The sequence below is a fragment of the Lepidochelys olivacea genome (genome assembly GCF_965140295.1).
Source record: "Lepidochelys olivacea isolate rLepOli2 genome assembly, chromosome: 27".
Classification (NCBI taxonomy): domain Eukaryota; kingdom Metazoa; phylum Chordata; order Testudines; family Cheloniidae; genus Lepidochelys; species Lepidochelys olivacea.
Genome location: NC_140437.1, coordinates 11,256,575 through 11,279,099, shown reverse-complemented (window position 1 = coordinate 11,279,099; position 22,525 = coordinate 11,256,575). Strand labels below are relative to the sequence as shown.

General features: G+C 44.8%; 1 protein-coding gene across 9 annotated transcripts in view; it reads left to right on the top strand.

Annotated features, from left to right (window-relative positions):
* The first annotated feature begins 9,491 nt into the window (after nucleotides 1-9,491).
* Nucleotides 9,492-22,525, top strand: part of MAPT (microtubule associated protein tau) — a 101,952-nt gene continuing 88,918 nt past the window's right edge. For all 9 annotated transcript variants that reach the window (XM_084616044.1, XM_084616041.1, XM_084616038.1 and 6 more), the window contains exon 1: nucleotides 9,492-9,566. The gene's annotated coding sequence lies outside the window, so the exon portion shown is untranslated. The remainder of the gene's footprint in view (nucleotides 9,567-22,525) is intronic.

Here is a 22,525-nt window from a genome sequence, read left to right as displayed (position 1 = left end):
GAGTCCAGCGGAGGGCAACAAAAATGATTAGGGGTCTGGAACACATGACTTATGAGGAGAGGCTGAGGGAACTGGGATTGTTTAGTCTGCGGAAGAGAAGAACAAGGGGGGATTTGATAGCTGCTTTCAACTACCTGAAAGGGGGTTCCAAAGAGGATGGATCTAGACTGTTCTCCGTGGTACCCGATGACAGAACAAGGAGTAATGGTCTCAAGTTGCAGTGGGGGAGGTTTAGGTTGGATATTAGGAAAAACTTTCTCACTAGGAGGGTGGTGAAACACTGGAATGCGTTACCTAGGGAGGTGGTGGAATCTCCTTCCCTAGAAGTTTTTAAGGCCAGGCTTTGACAAAGCCCTGGCTGGGATGATTTAGTTGGGAATTGGTCCTGCTTTAAGCAGGGGGTTGGACTAGATGACCTCCTGAGGTCCCTTCCAACCCTGATATTCTATGATTCTATGGTACTCGGCACAGTGTGAAATCCCCAGCCTGGTTTTGCCCTGCTCAGAGCAGGTCTAGGCAACCTGGGGTGAACGCTAGCATTCCAACCATCACTAGTGGTAGCAGAACAGTGGGAGACTTGGTGCAAATTGTCAATGTGGTCCTGGGGCTAGACTTCTGAAAGAGTGCAGCTCCCACTGTGACACTTGTGACCGGATTTCAAAGCACCACGTGCTGAACTCTTATGAAAATCTGGCCTGTTCGTTGTCTTTGACAGCATATGCACATTACTCGGGTGCATTCTTTTTAAATAAGTTACATGGAGATCGTCTGCTATCCCCTGTTAAGGAAAGGATTCTGGCAGGGAGTGTCAAGGGGCAGTCACAGAAGATGGAAGTGTTTCAGAAACCTCTATCCTGCTTCCCCTTGCTAAAAACTCTTGAAACAGGTTATTCGCATTGTGGCTAACACGAGGCCTCTTTAGACAAGCTGCGAGTGACTTCTAGCAGCATTGCAGTGGTTTAACTTAGTTTAAACTGTTGAAAAATGTCGGGTGGATGGGATGCTCTTAGACCTGATCTGCGCTAGAAAGGGTTTGCCAGTGTAGCTATACCAGCAAACCCTCCTAGTGTAGATGCAGCTTTTTATACTGGCTAAAGAACTCTTTTGCTGGTGTAGCTTATACCAGTTCCCTGAACAAAATAAGCTGTACTAACAAAACAACTGTTGCCAGTATAACCTTGCCTATGTTAGGGTTTCTGTCAGCACAGCTCTCAGTTGAGGATATTTTGATTTTCAGGCTGTGTGTGTGTTTGGTCGTGGTTTGTTTTGTTTTTCGCCTAAAGAGTCCTCGCCAAATGGCTATGCTGGCAAAACTTTTAAAGGTAGACCAGGCCTTGCTTTGGTTTCAGCTGGGTTTATTTTGATTTAGCTTAGATTGGTTAGCAACAGGCCTTAACTAAACCTAAAACCCACCCTTCGACTGAAATAAGAGTGTCCACACAGATTATACTAAACTAGTACAAGTTTGTATGTGGACAAGGTCCAACATACAGTGCAGTGTCAGGATATGAAGCTTACATTTAAAAAAAAAACTGAGAAATTATTACAAAAATGTTTGTATCATAGTTGCATTTAAACAGCCTTTTATCCTGAAGGCTCCCAAACCATTTTACATACTACTTTGTATAGAGGGATCACTTCGCATACCCATTCCCCCGCACTGAAATGGCCACATCACAAAAAACATCATTTGTCCTCTAGGCAGAGGACTGAGACTCACCAAATTAATTTAACAAAGGCTATTGACTGGCTATCAGAGGACAACTTTGAGATCCTGCTGAACTAGGCTAAAAATAAAGAGAATTATGTAGAAATCAATGGTAATTTTTCCTACTATTCAAAGTAAATAAGTCATTCTAATAAAAAGAAAAGGAGGACTTGTGGCACCTTAGAGACTAACCAATTTATCTGAGCATAAGTTTTCGTGAGCTACAGCTTATGCTCTAATAAATTGGTTAGTCTCTAAGGTGCCACAAGTCCTCCTTTTCTTTTTGCGAATACAGACTAACACGGCTGTTACTCTGAAACCTGTCATTCTAATAAGTCAATCTTTGCCTTTCTGTAGTACCTATAGCAAGATCTCAAAGCAGTTTCAAAACATTAAGCTGCACAACTTCTCCATGAGATAGGTCAGCATGATCGTCCCCACTTCGTGGATGGGGAACCTGAGATACAGAAGCAAAGATCCTGGTGAATGGTTTTCTCTAACGCTTGACTTCTAGGGTGAAACTTCATGGCTTTTTAACAGCACACAGCTATGCTCGTCACAGTTCCAGCAAAAACAACAACAATAAAAACCTAAAAATCCCATTTTCAGTTCGAAATGTAGGGGCAATTTAGAGAGGCAGAGTGGAATTACCCAAGTTGGAATTTGGTCAGCGCACCAGAGTTAACTGCCATATAGTTACAATACATGTCCTAGGCCCTTTAATGACAAGTCGTTAGGAACTTATTTTTGTGTCTCACGTGAAAGATGGCACTCTGAGCAGCACAGTATCCCCTACTGCCATGTAGAGTCAGTGGCTCGGTACTGAGGCCGAGGAAACTGTTCCCAGAATGTGGGCGTTTCCTAGAGGTCTTCCTTACAGGTACTAACTCAGCTCTGCTTAGCTTTTGAGGTCTGACCATCGCAGTAAAAATGACTTCCCTCTTGGTGCCCAGATATCCGTAAGGGGAAGGAATAACCGTTTGTCATTTGACCTGCTTCTATCAAAGTGAATTGCCAAACTACAGTTTACTTCACTATCTCATTTCTCTATCTGAGTGAAAAGATGATTGGGGCTGCTCAGAACAGGGGGAGACTGAGGCAAGGAAATATTTGTAGCTGTTCTAGTGGCAACTTACCTCCTCCTCCACCCCCCGCCACCCTTTTTTTTTAAAGAGGAATTTTATCTATCTTTGACATTCCAGTATTTGTCTGGACACTCTTGCCTCTTAGAGTTGCCCAGTTGTATTTCCACTTTCCTGTCAGTGGATGCAGAGCTAGGCTTTCTTGAGTGGAACCCAATAGGACTTCTAGAGGGGTTCAGAAGTACATGCTTATCCTTTTCACGCAAAGTTTAGAGCATGATTAACTGTATTGTGCAACAGGTTTCAGAGGGGTAGCTGTGTTAGTCTGTATCAGCAAAAATAATGAGAAGTCCTTGTGGCACCTTAGAGACATAGGTGCTGACTCTGTGGGTGCTCCAGGACTGGAGCGCCCATGGGGAAAAAATTAGTGGGTGCTCTGCACCCACCGGCAGCCAAGCTTGCCCCCCTCCTCCTCCTCCTCCTCTTCCCCCTCCTAAGCGCGCCGCATCCCTGCTCCTCCGCCTACCTCCCAGCGTTTCCCACCTGGCTGCTGCCAAACAGCTGTTTGCATACTCCGGGGGCAGGGGGAGGAGAAGTGGGAATGTCAGGTGCTCAGAGGAGGAGGTGAGGAAGAGGCGGGGCGGGGATTTGGGGAAGGAGTTGGAATGGGGGTGGGGAAGGGATGGGAATAGGTGGGCAGGGGAGGGAGCAGAGGGGGGGTCAAGCACCCACGGAAAAGAGGTGAAGTTGGCACCTATGCTTAGAGACTAACACATTTATTTGGGCATAAGCTTTCATGGGCTAGAACCCACCTGATGAAGTGGATTCTAGCCCACGAAGCTTATGCCCAAATAAATGTGTTAGTCTCTAAGGTGCCACAAGGACTCCTCATTGTTTTTGTACTGTGTGAATCACCCACGATCCAGAAAAGGAAAGACATTGTCATATCCCTGCTTTAGGGGAAGCGGAAAGAGGGATCCTTGGGCCTGGGTCTTGTATTTCCTGACGGGAGGAAATAGAAGGCCTTCCAGGTCCCCCTTCTGCCCCGAAGGCTGGCAGTACCCTGTTCAAGTGCTGGGGTATAAAGCGAGACTCTGCCACTCCTTTTGGGGATGAAGAGATAGGTATCTTTAACCAACCCACTTTTTTAGTGTAAAAAGACCCTTCACTAGAATAGTCTCCACTGAAGTAATTAAAATATACCTTTAACTAAGAACATGCGGTTTTGTGCCTTTAAGAAATCTGTTTCCACTGAATGCATCCGATGAAGTGAGCTGTAGCTCACGAAAGCTTATGCTCAAATAAATTTGTTAGTCTCTAAGATGCCACAAGTACTCCTTTTCTTTTTGTTTTGAGAGTGTTTATATGTTGTACCTATTGGGCAGTGCCAGGAGATGTGCTGATTAACATGAGTTCATTCCACTGGGAGATCAGAAGCACTCTGGGACTTGCACTGCTCCTGCGGTTCTCCAAACATCACCAGAACTCCCTCCCGCTGCTTTAGTGCTGCAGCAGGGTCCTTGAGTGTTGCCAGGTCTTTGATACATTCCCTAACTTGCCCTAGTGTTTGATCTGTGGTGCTCTCGTAGCATGCTTCCAGTTCCAGAGATGTCTGGACTAGTGATGAAGGTTTATGGTGTACCAGCTAGAGAAGTGGTGCAAACATATTGCCTGGATAGCCTCACTATTATCACACAATGAATTTTCCAAATAAAAATTAAGGGGACTGTTTAGAGCCATGTGTTTTGCAGAGCATTATTGACATATGTGTGACACTGTGGGTAGACAGGACAGGTAGTTCAGTCATCTCCCAACTGCTACATATCTAGGAAATTGCCTGTTGACAACAGTGATATGATTACTTCATTTTTCTAAGCACTCTTCCACTGTAAAATGCTCTTGGTAGCAGCTCTGCGTAGCAGATGGAATGCTAAGCTCACAGCAATGATGATCTGTACTTCATAGGCTCAGTCTTGCCCCTACTATGAGGAATCATAGACTTTATAAATGGGAAAGACCTATTAAATCCACCAGTCCATCTCCCAATACAAGAGTCCAAAGGTCAGAATTAAGCCCAGTGTCCGTAGGAAAGAAACCTCTTTGCTGGGGAATACATTTTTGTGCAACTGCACTTCAAAAAGCCAAGGTGCTCTCTGATGCAAATATGTAGTTCTCATGAAAACCTTGTGTAAGTATACAAGGGCTGAATTTTGGCTTTGAGCAGTGCACTTATTTCAATGATGTGTAAGTTTAAGATGTGCATCATAGTTGTACACTGAGGAAGAAAATCAGAAGTCTTTATTGTGGATCTTCTACAATATGCAAAGCAAGATCACTATCTTCAAGTTAATGTCCTTGATTCAGAGCAAGATTGCTTCCCCCCTCCCCCAATATTATAGATCAATGTCGCTGAAATGTCTTGTTCTTAAATGTTCATGCTAAGGAACAGCACTGGTTTAGTAGCTCTGGGGACTGAAGTTTCCCTAGACACACAACAGAGTTGTCAGGGCAGTGGCAGGAAAAGTTTTCCACGTTGGCCTTACCCTATAGCTATCTTAGGTACTCATAGGGCAATGCTAGTATCTGCATGTTACAGAAGGGAAACTGAGGCACAAAGAGACAAAGTTAGGAACCTAAATACCCTTAAGGATCTGGGCCTAAGTGACTTGCCCAAGTCACATGGGGAATCTATGGCAGAGCAGTGAATTGAACACTGTGGGGAGTGTGGAGGGTCTCCTTCCTTGGCAGTGTGGGGCACAGGTCACTTCCTAGAATCATCTGGGTACATCTCAACTAATCAGTTCTCTGCCACTGCAGTGGCCTTGAGCATTAGTGCATCTTGGTTCCTCCTGTTCTATGCCTATGGCATGTAATGGGTCTGTCTCCAGAGAGCCGTAATACTTTGGTCTAATTTTGTTTGTTGGGCTTGGTATGGTGGTGGCTAGGTGGTTTTTATGGGCCTATGACATACAGGAGGTCAGGCCAGATGATCTTGTGGTCCCTTTGGCCTTAAACTCTATGAACCTGGCTCACCTAAATCCCATACTATCACCCTAACTACTGGGCTTTCCTTCCTCTTTGAAATTATGCAGTCTGTTGGTTGGGAATTGAATTTGAGACTCCTGTGTTGGGAGTCTCACCAATGAGGCACCAATGATTCCCAATGTTTGTGTACTGGGAGGGACTACCTTATAATTACTGAAAGACTAGTATGAGCTCATCCCTCAGCGATTGCCAGCAAAAGGGCTAGTTGTGGGGCTGGGGGGTAGGGATGCTTGTTCACAGGGAACTGAATTTAAACCCTGCTCACATTGGTAAGAAATGAACTCAATGGGACAACTCATGCAAAAAGTTAAGTACGTACTTTAATTGTTACAAACACTTGGGGAATCTGTCTGTATAATTTATGAATTCTCTGCGAGATTATGAACTTCTTGTATGTGTCTTTAGTAAGCTTTCAATTTAGTAAGCTATTTTGAAGGTGCACCCTTTCATCTTCTGTTGTCCTTTGACTTCCATGTGGGACCAAAATTCCAAGGGGGGTAGTGGCAAAGTACTGGCAATCCAGGGTCATTATATCTGGATGGTCTTCCCTTGAAATGTAACGGCTCTTGACAAAAGACTGGCTCCTGCTCAGAGGTGGTTGCCTAGCAATGAAGGCACCTAGTAGGACTCTATGGTCACCTGTTGAGGATGACTAGGAAGCATCTGACAGGTTTCAGAGTAACAGCCGTGTTAGTCTGGATTCGCAAAAAGAAAAGGAGTACTTGTGGCACCTTAGAGACTAACCAATTTATTTGAGCACGAAAGCTCATGCTCAAATAAATTGGTTAGTCTCTAAGGTGCCACAAGTACTCCTTTTCTTTTTAGGAAGCATCTGACACAGGAAACTGGAAGATTATAAATGACAGAAACTGTTCTATTTGGTCTCTCTCCTTTGTCCTTTTTTCACCAGCTTAAGATGAAGGAAGTCTTGCAGGAGCTAGATGAACTGGGGAAGGGGGACCCTGAACACAGATGGTCCTTCAAGGACCCCCAAAGGAACGGTGAACTAGAGTGAGGGGAAATTTGTGTGCAGGGTGTATTTTTTTCTTTCTAATGGATCTGTATAACTCTCATGTGATTAAATACAGAATCAATAATGTATTAGACTTCTGAGTACAGTGTCTCTATGTGTAATGCTACACTACCACATGGCCACTGGAAGGGGTAAACCAGAAGGCTTGTGCCTTTGGGTCGAGTTCTGTGAGAGGGTGTATTTAAGCCCCGGGGGGTGTCTTACACTGGACCTGGGGGTTGTGAAAGTAGAATGAATTATATTGAAATTATAATTCATTAAAGAAATGCTGCTTGAAGGGTTTGTTGAAATATAGTTGTCAGGAAGAGAAACATTAAGGAGTGTGAGACAATGGGTCCTCAAACTAATTAACTTAGAGCTCCTACTGAGCTAGGAGATTGGTAAATGTTAGTATGCAAATAAGATATGTATGTATATTTGTCAGTTTCTGCTTTCTTTTGTCTCTTATGTTAAATTGGCTTTGGCTTAACTGTATAAATAAGTTATCTTGGGCCTCAGAGAGGGGCTCACATCTGGGTGCATTAGCAAGGCGCTTTGCTAATAAACAGAGTGGTCTGACAAATTATGTGAGTCCTGAATCTGACTTTGACAGGGTTTAAGATAGAGGGGCTCCATTTCTGCAAAGGGTTAACAGATTGAGAGTCAGTGACTAGGACATGTGCCAGAGATGCAACAGGGAAACTATGTGGGCCTGTGGAGACCCTGGGAAACGTAAAACACTTGAGGATCCAGAGTCTGGGATTTCCTCCACAACAATCTGGTAAGCAGCCAACAGGGAGGGGGTGTGCTTAACTAGAGCTATAACTGTGGTCTAGATTGAGACTCATCACTTTGCAGGCTTGAGCCCATGGTACCTGCCCCTGCAGACAGGAAGGCTCCTGAGAAACATAAAGGTGCAGTATTGAGAAAACAAAAGTGATAAGTTACGTAGCTAGCTACGTACATCACACAAACACACTGGCCTCTGCTGCTTTTGTTGGCCCCATCCTTTGCTTTCTCCACGCTCCCCAGTAGTTCATGGACTTGTGGGGTAAGGAAAACTCTAACTCTCACGCTTTACAAAGCTTTAGTGTTTTGCATGGTTGTGTTCAGGAAAGGCTCTTTATGATGATGATTATTCAATTTTTATTTTTTATTTTTTTACAAATAGGTATCAAGCAAATTCCACTGTATGGTCTAGAGACAATTCACTCAGGTTCTTGCTCTTGAATTTAACAGAGATCCCACAGTAGAATTATTGCCTTTTATTATATGGTTACTTATCCTTTGTCATTGGATTTAGTGGAGAAGCTGTAGGGGGATTCTTTTGTGAGAATGGCCCAAGGTGTTGACTGATTATCAAAAATAATAAATAAAGTTAGGTGCAAATCAAGAGAGAGTATGTGATCTAGGAGCAGATTTCTGATAGAGGTACTAAAGGGAGAAAAGAGAAGGTATAATGAGAAATAGCAGTGGAAAATGCCCCATAAGTTGTCACATCATGATCAGATTATTTTCTTAACCATAGCCCATTTTATTATAGATAGTTAATTGAGGAGGAATACTCTAGTGGCTAACAAAAGGCTGAGACCCTGCACCCTGGGTTCTGTTCCCCACTTTGCCTTCATTTCAGTGGGGGAATGTGAGATTGTTTTGCCAAATTGGTAAAAATGGGTAGTTACCTAAAACCCAGTCTACTCTATGGCTGTGCCTAGTTTTAAAAGGGCAAGAAGTTTCTTAGGTCTGGTGATCGGAGGAATTGAGGGGCATCTAGTACAGTGAGGAGGGGTGTTTTGGGACACTTAGAGGAGGGAAGCGGGCAGATAATTATGGTCGGGGGTGCCCCTTGGGGCACCTCGGAGAGGGGAGGGGGCAGATAGTTGCGGTTGCGGGGGGCCTCGGAGGGGGGAGGGGGCAGATAGTTGTGGGGGTGCCTCGGAGGGGGGAGGGGCAGATAATTGCGGTTGCGGGGGTGCCTGGGAGGGGGCAGATAGTTGCGGTTGCGGGGGCGCCTCGGAGGGGGGAGGGGCAGATAGTTGCGGTTGCGGGGGCGCCTCGGAGGGGGGAGGGGCAGATAATTGCGGTTGCGGGGGCGCCTCGGAGGGGGGAGGGGCAGATAATTGCGGTGAGGGGGCACTTGAGGGGGGAGGCGCCGGCAGTGGGGGGTGTCTGAGGGAAAGCGGCAGGCGGATGACTGGCAGGTCCCCCTCTGTTGGGTAACAAGGGGGCGGGGTTGCTGACTAGGCCCCGCCCCCTCAGGCCAGGCCCGTCCCCCAGGACTCTCAGCCCCTCCCCCCTCGGGGCGCGTGTTCCCTCAGGAGAAACATTCTCTTCCCTCAAAGGAGCCGGACGACGACGAAGGCGGCCTCGCGCATGCGCTTCTGAAGGGCGGGGGGGGCGGGGAGCGGTCAGTGAGTGGCGCTCGGGCCGTTGTACGCTTGCGCCCTGGTGCTCCCGCGGGCGGCGACTCGGCGCATGCGCCTCCCCCTGCGAGAGGAGGCTGCGGTCGTTGTCCGCTTGCGCGCGCGCCGCTGCTCCCTCTGGCGGCGCCCCAGGAGCCGGGCACTCGCTCGGCGAAGGTTCCGGAGCCTGCGCGCGCCCCCGCCCGCGCGCGGCGCCCGCGCTCTCTCCTGTCCCTCCCCCGCTCCCCCCCCCCCCCTTCCAGCCGGCTTCGCTGCGCGTCTCCAGCGAGCTCCCCCTGCAGCAGCCGCGGCGGCAGGTAGGCGCCCGGGACTCCCCACCCAGTGCAAACCCCGCCCGGGGGGAGCGGGGGCACCGGCAGACCCTGGGGGCAGGGCACAGGTGCATGCAATGGGGTGTGAGGTGTCTGCACGGGTTTGCAGCGGGGGGGGGGAGTTGCATGCAGTGCAGTGCAGTGCAGTGCAGGGGGCTGTGTGTGTGCGCACTGCAAAGGTCTTGGAGGGCGTGCAGTGCCAGGGCTATGTGGGGCTACCATGCGCTCTCTGCAGTATTCACTTTGCATTCACCTCAGTGTTTATAATAATAAAAAAAAAAAAAAGAGGGAGGGAGGGAACCTGTGCAGGGTGGTGGGTTGTTTTTTTTTTTTAAATTTGCAGAATCCAGCTTGCAGAATAATGAGATTTGCGGGCCCCCCCCCCCCGCCTCCGAAAAATCCCAACACGCGCACCTATCTAATAACCAAAAAAAAAATCTATTTGTTTCGATTTCCAGGGAGGGTGTTTTTCTGTTGCTGTATCTGCTTCCCACCCCCCAGCATTCAGAGGAGACTTTTTGCATTATAAAATGGGGTAGGGGTGTGTCTCTGCTGGAACCTAAAGGGTGGGTTTGGTGGCGTGAGCTGTTCAGGGAATGGAGGTTTCTGTCACTGTTTCCTTTGCTTGTGTGTTAAAACTCAGCTGCAACCGTTATCTGGGGATAAATGTGTGTACCGGTCCAGCTTGGCTTTTTAAATTGCAAAGGGATTTTTCTTAAAAGCAGTCTTCTATTTCATGTAATTCACATGGATGCTTTATTCCCATCCTGCTGCAAGTTGCAACCACTGTTGCGGCTCTAGGGTTGCAGGTGCATTTTACAGGGGAATTTTTATTTTTTCCCCTCCTTCCCACTTTTCTCTACATTACCCCTCCCCCCCCATCTCATTCCTGCTGCCAGGTTTGGTTTCCTGTTTGGGAGACTGCTTTTGATTGTGGGGGTGATGGCAAATCATAGGTTGTCTGTGGGTACTGCAGTAGGTGTGGATCTGGAGAGAGAAAGGGTGGGCTTTTTTTCCTTTTCACATCTGAGGTGCCATATTTTGCAGTTCATCATATCTTCAACATTACAGAGAGGATCCTGTTTAATGTGGGGGCACTTTTAAAAAAAATTGTCATTTTAAGAAGTAAAAGGTATTCTGTGCATGGTCACTATCTCCTTTAATCATAAAATTGGGGATAGAAGGAGAGCTATTTGGGTCATGTAGTCTAAGAGTTACGCTGCTTTGTTACGCAGCACAGGTCACTATTATGTGATTTTTACGTTTCATTATTCTAAAATCTTGGTATTACTGGAGCATGGGGGAAAATGCACTTTATCTTCCCCCCTGTATTTTAAGTGTCTGAGTCACCTTGTTTGATGTAATTGATAACCATAGTAACAGCCATGAGCAGGGACACAATAGACAGACAAATCCCTCCTTGGTATTGCAGTTCTGTCTGCTTTCTCCTGGAGATAAAGAGACATTAGCCTCACTAGGATTTTCTGCATAATTATTTTGTATGTTTATGGGCTTTTTCTTAGGAGCTGTCTGAAATGGGTCTTGTAAAAATTTTAGTGTATTATATGGCATATGGTCACGCCCCTGCTATGGCAGCATATATGGATGCATAATACAATTCTTGTTGATTGGGTGAAGACTGTGGTATATCCCTATAGTTAAGGTGGGGAAAAAACCTTTTGTCTACCAGTATTTGCATTCTTAGCCTTTAATTTCTGTAGCATGCTGAAATTGACATGCCATCTCCTTTATTACTTATTTTATTTTTATACTGCAAATTCCTTCTGATCATTCAGAGTGCACAGAATTACCCTCGACAGGGACATGATTCTGCCCCATTTCTGGACATTGTGCCATACAAGGTTGTTTTCCATCATGCACTGTGCATCCCCCTGTTTTGAATTTTCAGCTCACAAACAGGAAAACCCTTGACAGAGATTGGCACAGACTTTGCTGTAGTAAATATGATGTGTTACACCTAGTCTCCTAGATTTGAACCATTAAGATGGCTCTCCTTTCAATGAGTTTATTTGATCAAGGAATGACAAATTCTAATTGTATTCTGCTCCCTAAGAGAGAGTGGGTGTGTGCATGGGAGGGTTGAGGTAGGGAAGAGGAGTGTTTCTAGATACATTAGTTGCATTATAAAAATACAGCGGTCCAGCCTTTCCTCTCTGGGAGGGCAGCTGCCATCATTCCAAAGGGGGTTTCTCCTTCCATTTGCTTACCCTGTGTGGGGCACAACTCCATTTGCAACCAAGACTGATCCTTCTTTATGAACTGACTAGAAGAATGTGCCGTAAGACTGAGCTACGCAGTCTTTACTCTAGCAGTCTGTATGGAGCATGCTTCATAGCAGCTCTAATTTATCTACTTGTGCAATATACAAATTCAATGTTTAAAGACTCTTCAAATGGAATGAAAAGAAATTCACTAAAGAGATTCACTTTGTTCCATTTAAAAGCACTCTATCCATTTGAAAAACACACAAAGAATTTTTTTTTACCTTTGTTACTAATAATTTAGATGGTAAAAGCTCAGAATCTTATGTCTAATTTATTTTTCACTATGCAGCTGTACTCTTTGCATTTTTTCCTCCTGGTGGACACTGTATTTTCCACTGAATGCATCCGATGAAGTGAGCTGTAGCTCACGAAAGCTTATACTTAAATAAATTTGTTAACCTCTAAGGTGCCACAAGTACTCCTTTTCTCTTTGCGAATACGGACTAACACGGATGCTACTCTGAAAAATGAAAATGAACTTGTCAATTTTAACTCCTATTTATGGCCAGCTTCATTTTCGAGTTCTAAGTGTTGCAATAATCACAGGAGGAATGTTTGTTTAAAAACCTTTTCCACTGGAATTTAAAAATAAAAATCCATGGAAACACTTTGTAAAATCCTTCTCTCCCTCTCCCCTCCCCAAATCTGTATGTAAGGACAAATTTGAGTTGGCTGTTCAATTGTCTGTACGTTACATGGAGTTTTTCTAGATGAGCTATTGGTAGCTGGGAAGGAAATCCATGCCATTTACAAATATAAATGTTGGATTGGGTTTTCTTTCACTTACTTGTCCTTGGTGGGTTAGTGATGCATGAAAGCTGGTGTTTGGAAAGAAAGATGCATGTGAAGGTGGCTTTTGCATTTCCTCCCATGCAGGGGCCAAGGGATTTTTGTTACCTAGCTGCAGCATAGGTGGTTTTCACCCTTATTGAACTCCCTTTGTCTCGTCGCTCTTAAATTAGTTTAGCCTTCAGGGTTTAAATTTCGATGGGACGCAATGTTAGTCATTCATTGTGAGTGCTGATCCCACAACACGCTGCTCTGTCCAGATATACAGTGAGCATGGTTGATAAAGGTTCCATCTTTTTGTAAGGTATTATTTGTAGTATATCAGGGCCCGTCGATCCCAAACAGGCTTAGAGAGTTCAGTCTATTCCTTTTACTGAAGTGAAGGTTAAGGAGTGACTTGATCACTGGACATAATACCTACATAAGGAGCAAGATATACGATACTACAGGACTCCTTAATCTTTCAGACAAAGGCATAGCAAAATCCAGTGGCTGGAAACTGAGGCTTAGAAAATTCAGGTTAGAAACAGTGAGGGTAATTAATCCTTGGAATAGTTTGCTATGGAATATGGTGTATTTTTTTCATCACTTGTGGTCTTTAAATCAGGACTGGATGTCTTCATAAAAGAGGTGATCTAGTTCAACCACAGGTTACTAGGCTCTATGCAGGAATTTCTGAGTGTTGACCTATGGCCTTTATTATGCAGGAAGTCAGACAAAAGGATTATAAGGTCCTATCTGAAGTTAAAACCCATAATGCATAAGAAGGCATGGTGGTTGCTCACAGAGAGTTGACAGTCCAAGACCTTAGTTACACTAGAAAAATCAGGACCCGTACTACTTCTCAATGGGGGCAACACCACTCTTGGTAGCAAAGGTGGAGACTGTAGTGTAGGCAGGACTCAAGCATTTATACCACTAGGTCCTCTAACCTCAATCAGAAGTGGTTTAGATGAGAGAGTGGTAAAAATGCTAGAATCCTTTCTGTCCTACTGCCACTGTTACTGGCTTGGAGCAGCACCCCGGGAAATTAAAGTTCCCAGTTTTGTTAGTGTGGGTGCTGCCTAAATGTGCAGTAGTCGTTGTCACTTGTGTTGTCGTAGCTCCTAGGAGCCCCAGTTATGGACCAGGCTCTGCGTTGTGTTAGGTGCTAAACCAACACACAATAAAAAAAGGATCCCTGCCCCAAAGAGCTTACAGTCAAAGTAATAGTTCTGGTAGCATCAGCTCTCTTGGTCCTTATTAGGATTATTTTTAAAAAAAACCCAAGTGTCATAGACCAAGTTTGTGAGTTAGCAAAGAATAGTTTAAAAAATGAAAGCATGAAATGGAGATGGGGGAGTAATGACCAGAGTAGGTTTTTTCACTTCATCATTTTACTTTTTTTTTTTTAGAAATCCTTTTGCATTGGGGAATTTAAACATGTAATGCAGGGAGAACTCTAGTGGCACAGCGAAGCATGAATACAGCCATGTGAAAAGCCATTGGTGCCGATGAAACTTCCTGAACTTTTTGACTAATTACCAACACGAACCTCAAATTCTCGTGTTGAAAATATGTAGTAATGGTGTGGAATTTTGCGTTGGAGCTGCTGGGAAGGTGTGTTCAATGCCTCCTGCCAGCCCTTCTCCTGAAAGGGCCCTCTCAGTTCTGTCATTCCCCTTCCACTGTGCCCTCTCCCCCCACCCCCCCGGGTCTTTCCATCTCTCCCCAGTTGTCTCTTGGAGGAGAGAAGGAAAGAAGAGGCCTTTGAAGGCTGCCGGAACCCTGTGTCTCCTGCAAATGTGTGTGGTCCATGCCCCTTCCAGGCTGACATGGGGCATGAGGTGGGAGTGGAGGGGAAATTTGGTGTTGCCTGCAATTGTGCTGTGGTGCTATACCTGTGAATTGCCGTGACCTTCCTGTGGCTGAAGGCTGACTTGACAGCTCAGTGCAGGAGCTCTGGGCAGCTTAGGGAGGTGGTGGAATCTCCTTCCTTAGAAGTTTTTAAGGTCAGGCTTGACAAAGCCCTGGCTGGGATGATTTGGCTGGGGATTGGTCCTGCTTTGAGCAGGGGGTTGGACTAGATGACCTCTTGAGGTCCCTTCCATCCCTGATCTTCTATGATTCTATGAACTGGCTGCTGGGAGGTGGGAATTAATGGTGTCCATGCATGGCACTGTGTTGGGTGGATGTATTTTTCCTGGGACTGGGCTTTGCAGATTTTAAAAGAGGTTGTTCTCAGCCTCTCTTCTGTCTACCCATATGCTTCTGGCACTAAACCCACACTTCTCATTATCCCCTGAAGAGAGAGAAATAACCAACCTCACTATTCAACCCCAGTACACTACCTCTGTGACAAAGGTTGGCTTCGTTTTCCACCTCTATTCTCCATCTCCTAAGGTACCTTCTGCTCCCAGTATTCCGTCCCTCCTTCTGGCAGAGGTGTATTGACCAAACCATACTGTGCCCTGTTTGAATGTGTAAAATGCAAGTTCAGCAGTTCTTACTCTTAAACTATTTTTGAACAAGTGATACTCTGGCTTCCTCTTCAGCTGTGGCTTTTGGGAAGGGGAGTGGGCACGGATTTGCTCATCTCATCATGTGGATTGCTGTCAGGTTAGAAATGAATAAAATAAATAGCTGCAGTGAAGGCTCTTCTGAAGCTGGTCAAGAGGCCCAGCCTTGTTCCCATTAAGGTGAATTTGGAGCAGACTCAGGCCAGCTGCTTGTGGTTGTCGCTCTCTGTCTCGCCTGCCTGCCTGCTTTGACACTCTCCTCCCCAAGTCTTTGCTTCATGTTTACAAAACCAAATGGCAGATCCTTATATTATCATTCATCCAGGTCTCATCAGTCCTGCTTTTGGAAATGTTTGAATACTTCCTACCTGTCTTGGAAGACTCTGTCCTCCTGTGGCCACTGGCAGCCCTGTTTTTATGTTCTGGTTTAACTTGGTGGCTTTCCCTTACTTCAGATGCATTTGGTACTTTGTCATATCCGAGAGGAGAGCAAATTGCTAAACTGTGGTAATTAAATCTACCCTTAGAAGTCTGGGCTTCCTTCAGGATTGTGGTCTGCTGCGTGCTGATAGAAGTGCCATTAAAGGAGTGGGGGAGGGGCTGCTATTTACAATATTGTTGAGCTGGGTTGTGGGTTGCTATCATCATGGGCCTGTTTTGCACTTTTCTTCTGAAAGCCTGTATTCCTTGACGGTAACGCTAGCGTAACAGATCCGCTGGGCTTTTTCGGCGACATGCAAGTATTACTGAGTTGTCTGACGGAGGATTGTGTCTGTGTGCGCCCGTCTGTATGTATGCGTTGGTCACCCCTCTTCGTTACTCTGGTGAAATGCTGCTAAGAAACATCCAGGGCCAAATCTTAGAACAAAATCTCCTTTCATTTACTAATGGCTGAAAATTAGATCATGAGGCTAAGAGGTACAATAATGTCTTGGGAGGGTGGATGGGAGTGCTAACCGTATTCTTCAAATGGGCATTTCCTTGTTCTCTTCGCTCCCTGCTCCCATTTAAACACAGGTTGGAAACATTGTAGATTATTACTCTGTACCTCTTTGATCAGAATATATGTATGTATTTGAAGGTTAGTTTCACAAACAACAAAGAGTCCAGTGGCACCTTAAAGATGAACAAATTTATTTGAGCATCAGCTTTTGTGGGTAAAAACCGGTTAGTCTTTAAGGTGCCACCGGACTCCTTGTTGTTTTTGTGGATACAGACTAACATGGCTACCCCCTGATACTTTTCACAAACTAGTTCGTTGAATGGGCTTGGCTGCCCACCCTCAGAGATTTTTTTGAAGAGCTGTTAGTCGTAGCTGTGACAAAACCTGGCACTGTTTTTTCCATTAGATAACTGTTGAGGGTTTTGCATGACTTCTGTGCTGGATTTATCTTTATCTAATGTACTGTAAAGGTAGATTTCATAGTAGCAGCCGTGTTAGTCTGTATTCGCAAAAAGAAAAGGAGGACTTGTGGCACCTTAGAGACTAACAAATTTATTTGAGCAAAAGCTTTCGTGATGAAGCGAGCTGTAGCCCACGAAAGCTTATGCTCAAATAAATTTGTTAGTCTCTAAGGTGCCACAAGTCCTCCTTTTCTTTTTGTAAAGGTAGAGAGTCCTTGGGCAAGTGCTGCTTACTTTCATGAATGTTGTTGAGGCAGACACTGTCAATTTGCTACAGTATGTCTATGTATGTACATAGCGGGGCCCTGATCTTGGATGGGACCTCTAATTGCTACTGTAATATAAAAATACAAACCTAGGTGCCATCTCGGTTCCCATGGCTCTTGTATTTTGACAGATTTTATTTTTTGTCACCTGTTTTAGTACATTCACGAGCCCATGGTTCAACACAGAACTACTGTGTTGAAACATGGGCTAGTGAATGTGTTAAAAGTCTGCAGGTATATAAAAATGTTTTTCATTCAAAGATCTTGAGGTCCTTCGGAATCCTAAAAAGGGAGATTATTGGGCTAATCCCACAAAACAAACTTCCTTACCTGCGTTACTAATGAAACCCAAGATTGTTAACACAAGAATAATTTTAAAACTCTCCAATTTATTCCCCTCTGTTTAACTATTTGCATTTCATTTAGCTCAATGGAAACGCACTGGTCAATTTAATCATGTACAGTCAATTTCACTTTGTGCAGTGTTCTAACATTCAGGCTGAAACCCTGCAGGGGAATGTTTTAAATCTCAACAACCCGTTGTCATTAAAACATAAAACAAAACCACCAACCCCCAAACCCATGAAAATGTTTCTTTTTAAGCTTGTTAAATGACCTCTTCTCTCTTTCTCCCTCCACCCCAGCTTGATCCTAGGCTGGGTCTCCCAGTGATATGAGCTCTCTTCTGTAGATTGGAACTTCAGAGCAGAGCCTGCTGTCATTGCTGGGTAGAAACTTCCTCGCTTGGGCTTAATTAAGCCTTCCTGAGTCCTACCAATAGTCCTCTCTGGCTTCCTCTGGCCCCTTAACCATGTCCCCCAGGGACTTCCTTGTGGTGCTGTCTGCTTTTCCTGAGCCGTATTTTATTGGTCTCCCCACTCCCGTCCCCATCTCTTCCCATCCTCAAAGTGTAAGATTCTTCCCAGGTGTCTTTCTCTGCTCCATAGTTGAATTCCTAGTCAGAGAGCTGCTTTTCTTTCTCCTCTCTGCTCATCCAAGATTGCTCCCTGCCACAGTTCTACCCCCGAAATAATCTGATTGGGAGGGTGGGACTCGGTTTCCACAACGTCCCCTGTCCAATTCCAAAGACGTCCCTTACATTTTAAAATATTTAAAACTACATTTACAACTTTAATGTATTTTCTCTGCAGTGCACTCTCTAAAACGAGACCTGCATGTGCATCGGCACTCAATCCACCGATCTTTTTCCCAACAGTCTGACATGACCGTTAAGAATGAAGACTAGTATCCGTGATGCTGTCTTGCTTCCAGTTTCTGATGCAGAGTATTTAAAGAATGCGGAGGAAGCATAAGTAGATGTGGTGGCTGTGGGACTTACAGCAAAGCTAAAGGAGCCCCCCCCCCCCCCCCCCGTGTAGTTGGTGCTAAATGATCTCTTCAATGGTAACTTCAGTGGCCATGGAGGCTGACTTCCTCCCCCAGTGCCCACAGTTGCAAGTGTTTAGGCTAAAAGTAGCTTACAAAAAATGATAAACAGAAATGTTTGTCTTTTTTCATTTAATTTTTAAAAAAGATGTCGAGTTTAAGGCTGGAAGGGACCACCAGACCTTCTAATCTGACCACCTGTGTATCACAGGCCACACCCCACCCAGCAGCCATACAGTAAACCCAGCAATGGAAATGAGACCCACAGGAGACTAGGCTAGTATGTACGTGACAGTCTATACCTTGGGGGAGCACTCTGTAACCCCCATATTCATCATTTATATATAATTGTTATAGTTCATCTAAAGCATGCCATGTAAGGTATCATGGGAAAGGTTATGATCTTCTGAAAGCCATTGTTCTATCTAAATATGTACATCATTAGTGCATATAAAGTTATGAGATTGTGTTGTATGGTTGTCCCTAAAATATGCTGTGAGTTGGGGAATCGCCCAGATATTAGATCCCCAGAGTCAACAACAAACAACCAATGCCCAGGCAGGTGTCAAACAACCATCAACAGCCATTGTCCAGCCAGCGAGTTGCAATTCAATGACTCACCGGCATGAGGCCACACCAGGGGAATTGCTCACCCTTGCCTGGGGACTCAGCAATGCTCACCAGACATGCCTGGATTTATGTTCTGTTTTACACCCTTATTCCATGTGCTTGGAGCACACAATGGCCCCATGCTTGATCCTGTCTCTTCCCCCACCTACGCTGAAGACAACAAGAATGCTGGAGCTGAAGAGACTGGTCTTCAGGCTAATAGGGAGAGCCTCATGAAAGACTGTACCCAACCTGAAGTAACCAGTGGGGTGAGAGAAACTGCTTAGTCTAGATATTGCTTAGTGTAATAAGGTTGAGAATTTAGACTGCATGCTTATCTTTTATTTTATTTTGGTAACTACCCTAACTTTTGCCTAGCACTTACAATCACTTAAAATCCATCTTTTGTAATCAATAAACTTTTATTCTAATGTTTATCCTTACCAGCGAGTTTGACTGAAGTGCTTGGTAAATCTGCTCTGGTTACACTTTCCATTGATGAAGTGGTGAACCAATTAATAAACTTGCATTGCTCAAGAAAGGGTCTTGAGCAGTGCAAGACGAGATATTCCTGAGGCACAAGGCTGTGAGGATAAACCAGTGCCTTTCTCTGTGTGATTCGTTAATGGCTCTGGGAGCATTCATGCAATCTAGCTGGGTGTGGGCCTCAACATGCAGTTGTACTGAGTGGAAACTGGCACCTGGGGGCGGTTGCTGCTTGTCACCAGTAAGCCATTGTGAGAGACTACCCAGATTAGTGAGTTAAGCAGGCACAGTGGTCCCACAGTCCCAGGTTGCAACCCAGGGATCCCATCACAATGTGCCACAGGCAGAGAGTAGGAGGGACCAAGGTGCACCAGTGCCCTAGGGCCCTATAGTGACAGGGACATAATTAAGTGAGATATACCCAGATAATCTTGGCAAGTGACCTGCACGTGAATGCTGCAAAGGAAGGTGAAAAAACCCCAAGGTCGTTACCAATCTGGACCTGGGGAAAAATTCCTTCTTGACATCAAATATGTCAATCAGCCAGACCTTGAGCATGTAAGCAAGAATCAGCCTGATGCCTGGTGCCACCTCAGAGCCTTGGCCCACCCTGCCCAGTGTCCCATCTCCAGTCCAGTTGTGGCCATCCCTGATGCATCAGAAGAGATTTAAAAAAAAAAAAAATCCCTCCCAGAATACGTGTGGGGTGTGTGTGTGTGTAAATCCCTTTGTGAGCCTTGCTGGTGGCTGACTGAAACCCTGACACATGAGCTTTACGTACACAAGATCTATACCAGAAGTGAGCCCCTGCTGTTGAGCCGTGCCTCCCACCGTCACAAGTAACCCTGTCATACAGTTGCGCTCATAAACTCATCAAGTTCGTTCTCTCTCTCTCTCCAAAACTAATTAAGTTGTTTGCCCCCCACCGCTCGGAGTGGGAACCTGTTCCAGAACCTCACCCCTCGGATGGTTAGAACCTTCTTCTAACTTCCAGTCTGAGATTGTTCATGGCCAATTTATGTCCATTTGTTCTTGTGCCACCCTTATCCTTTAGCTTCAATAGCTCTTCACCATTCCTGGTATTTACTTCCTTAATGAGAGCGATCACATCCTCTATTGCTGCCCTTTTGCAAGACTAAACAAGCCAAGCTCTTCCCTTCTCCTCTCGTACAACAGGCCCTCCATTCCCCTGATCATCCTATAGCTCTTCTCAGCACCTGCGCTGGTTTAAATTAATCTTTCTTGAACATGGGTGACCAGAATTGTACAGTGTTCCAAGTGAGGTCTTACCAATGCCTTGTTCAGTGGCATTAATACTTCCCTATCTCCACTGGAAATGCCTTGCCTGACACATCCCAGGATCACATTGACCTTTTTGACAGCCATATCACATTGGTGGCTCACAGTCATTGTGTGTTCAACCCACATGCCCAGGTCTCTCCCCTTCTCTGTTGCTTCCAGCTGGTGAGCCCCCAGCTTGTAACAGAAGTTCTTTAGATCCTAAGTGTCTGACCTTACACTCTCTACTATTGAATTTCATTCCATTTCTGTCATTCCAGTCATCAGTCACTCAGATCTTCCTGTGTAACAATCTGATCTTCCTCTGTACTGATGATGCCTCCCACCGTGAATCATCAGCAGATTATTAGCGCACTCCTACTTTTTGTGCCATGGTCATTAATAAAAATATTGAATAAGACGAAGATTGGTCTCAAGACCAGTTGTTGAGGAACTCTGCCAGTAACCTCTCTCCAGGGTGAGAATTCACCTTTCAGCACAACCTGTTGCCTTCTCCCCTTTAGCCAATTCCTTATCCACTCACAATGCTGTTACTTTTCAGAGTAGCAGCCGTGTTAGTCTGTATTCGCATACTGATTCCCATCTTCCCTAATTTAACAAATAATTCCCCATATGGTATTGTGACCAATTTGTTGAAGTATGAATATATTAGATTTGCTGCACTTCCCTTACCTAAAAATATCAGTTATTTTCTCAAAGAAGAAAGAAGGTTAGTCTGGCATGATCTACCTTTGGTAAGTCCATGTTGGACTACATCCCCTTTAGGATTAACTTCTCTGAAACTTTTAACTTTTCTTTCCTTCACAATTTGCTCTAAAACCTTGTGTACTACTGAGCTCAGACTAATAGGTCTGTAATTGCCCGGATCACTTTGTTTGCCCCTTTCTTAAATATCCGTGAGGTGATAGCTGTTCTCCGATCATTGCACATTTTCCTAGTGTGTTTGAAACTCAGACAAATGTGCTGTACTCCTTCATGAGAATGAAACTGGCAATATGCAGCAGAGAAACTGACTTCAGTTTTCATTATCCAATGTGAGTGAAATGCAAAGAGCAAATCAATAGCATAAATAGGGAAAAGTAAATTTTAGGCTTTTTAAAATGATTTCTGCTTGAAAATTTGATGGTGGCAGCTGTCACGCCAGGTAGAGAAATAAAATATATATATTTTTAAAACTTTGTCGGACAGGGTTCCTTTTAAATGGCATCCCTTCTCCCGCCAAAGTTGAGTTGTCTTTAACAAGTGTAAAGTGTGTATCTGCCCTGCGTGCTCTATATCGTTTGGATGAGATTTAAAAGTAGAGGTCCTGACTACTTGGAATTGTTAAAAGATCCCATCTCTCTTTTTGTAAGAGAAGAGCCCTGGCTTTGTTCCAAAACAATATTCCACCTGCCCTCATTTCTCACTGGGATTCTTCTTCACTTCCTGTCCCAAATAGTTGTGTAGTGTTATGTCCTGTTAAACAGCTGATGCTGTTTCCTGTGCATGTCAGTGGTAGCTAATGTGACCCTCTGGAAAATGTGGTTCGTACACGGTATCTATTTGTAAATTACTCTGAGATTTGTTGGGGTGAAGGTTCCATAAAATGTAAATTGTTGGGTCTTTCATGCAGTGTAGTTCAACTACATACGCTCTTTGATATCAGTCTGGGAAACTCTCTTTTTAAGGTTTCAGAGTAGCAGCTGTGTTAGTCTGTATTCGCAAAAAGAAAAGGAGGACTTGCGGCACCTTACAGACTAACCCATTTATTTGAGCATAAGCTTTCGTGAGCTACAGCTCACTTCATCGGATGCATTCAGTCTCCCCACTGTATTTTCCACTGAATGCATCCGATGAAGTGAGCTGTAGCTCACGAAAGCTTATGCTCAAATAAATTGGTTAGTCTCTAAGGTGCCACAAGTTCTCCTTTTCTCTTTTTAAGG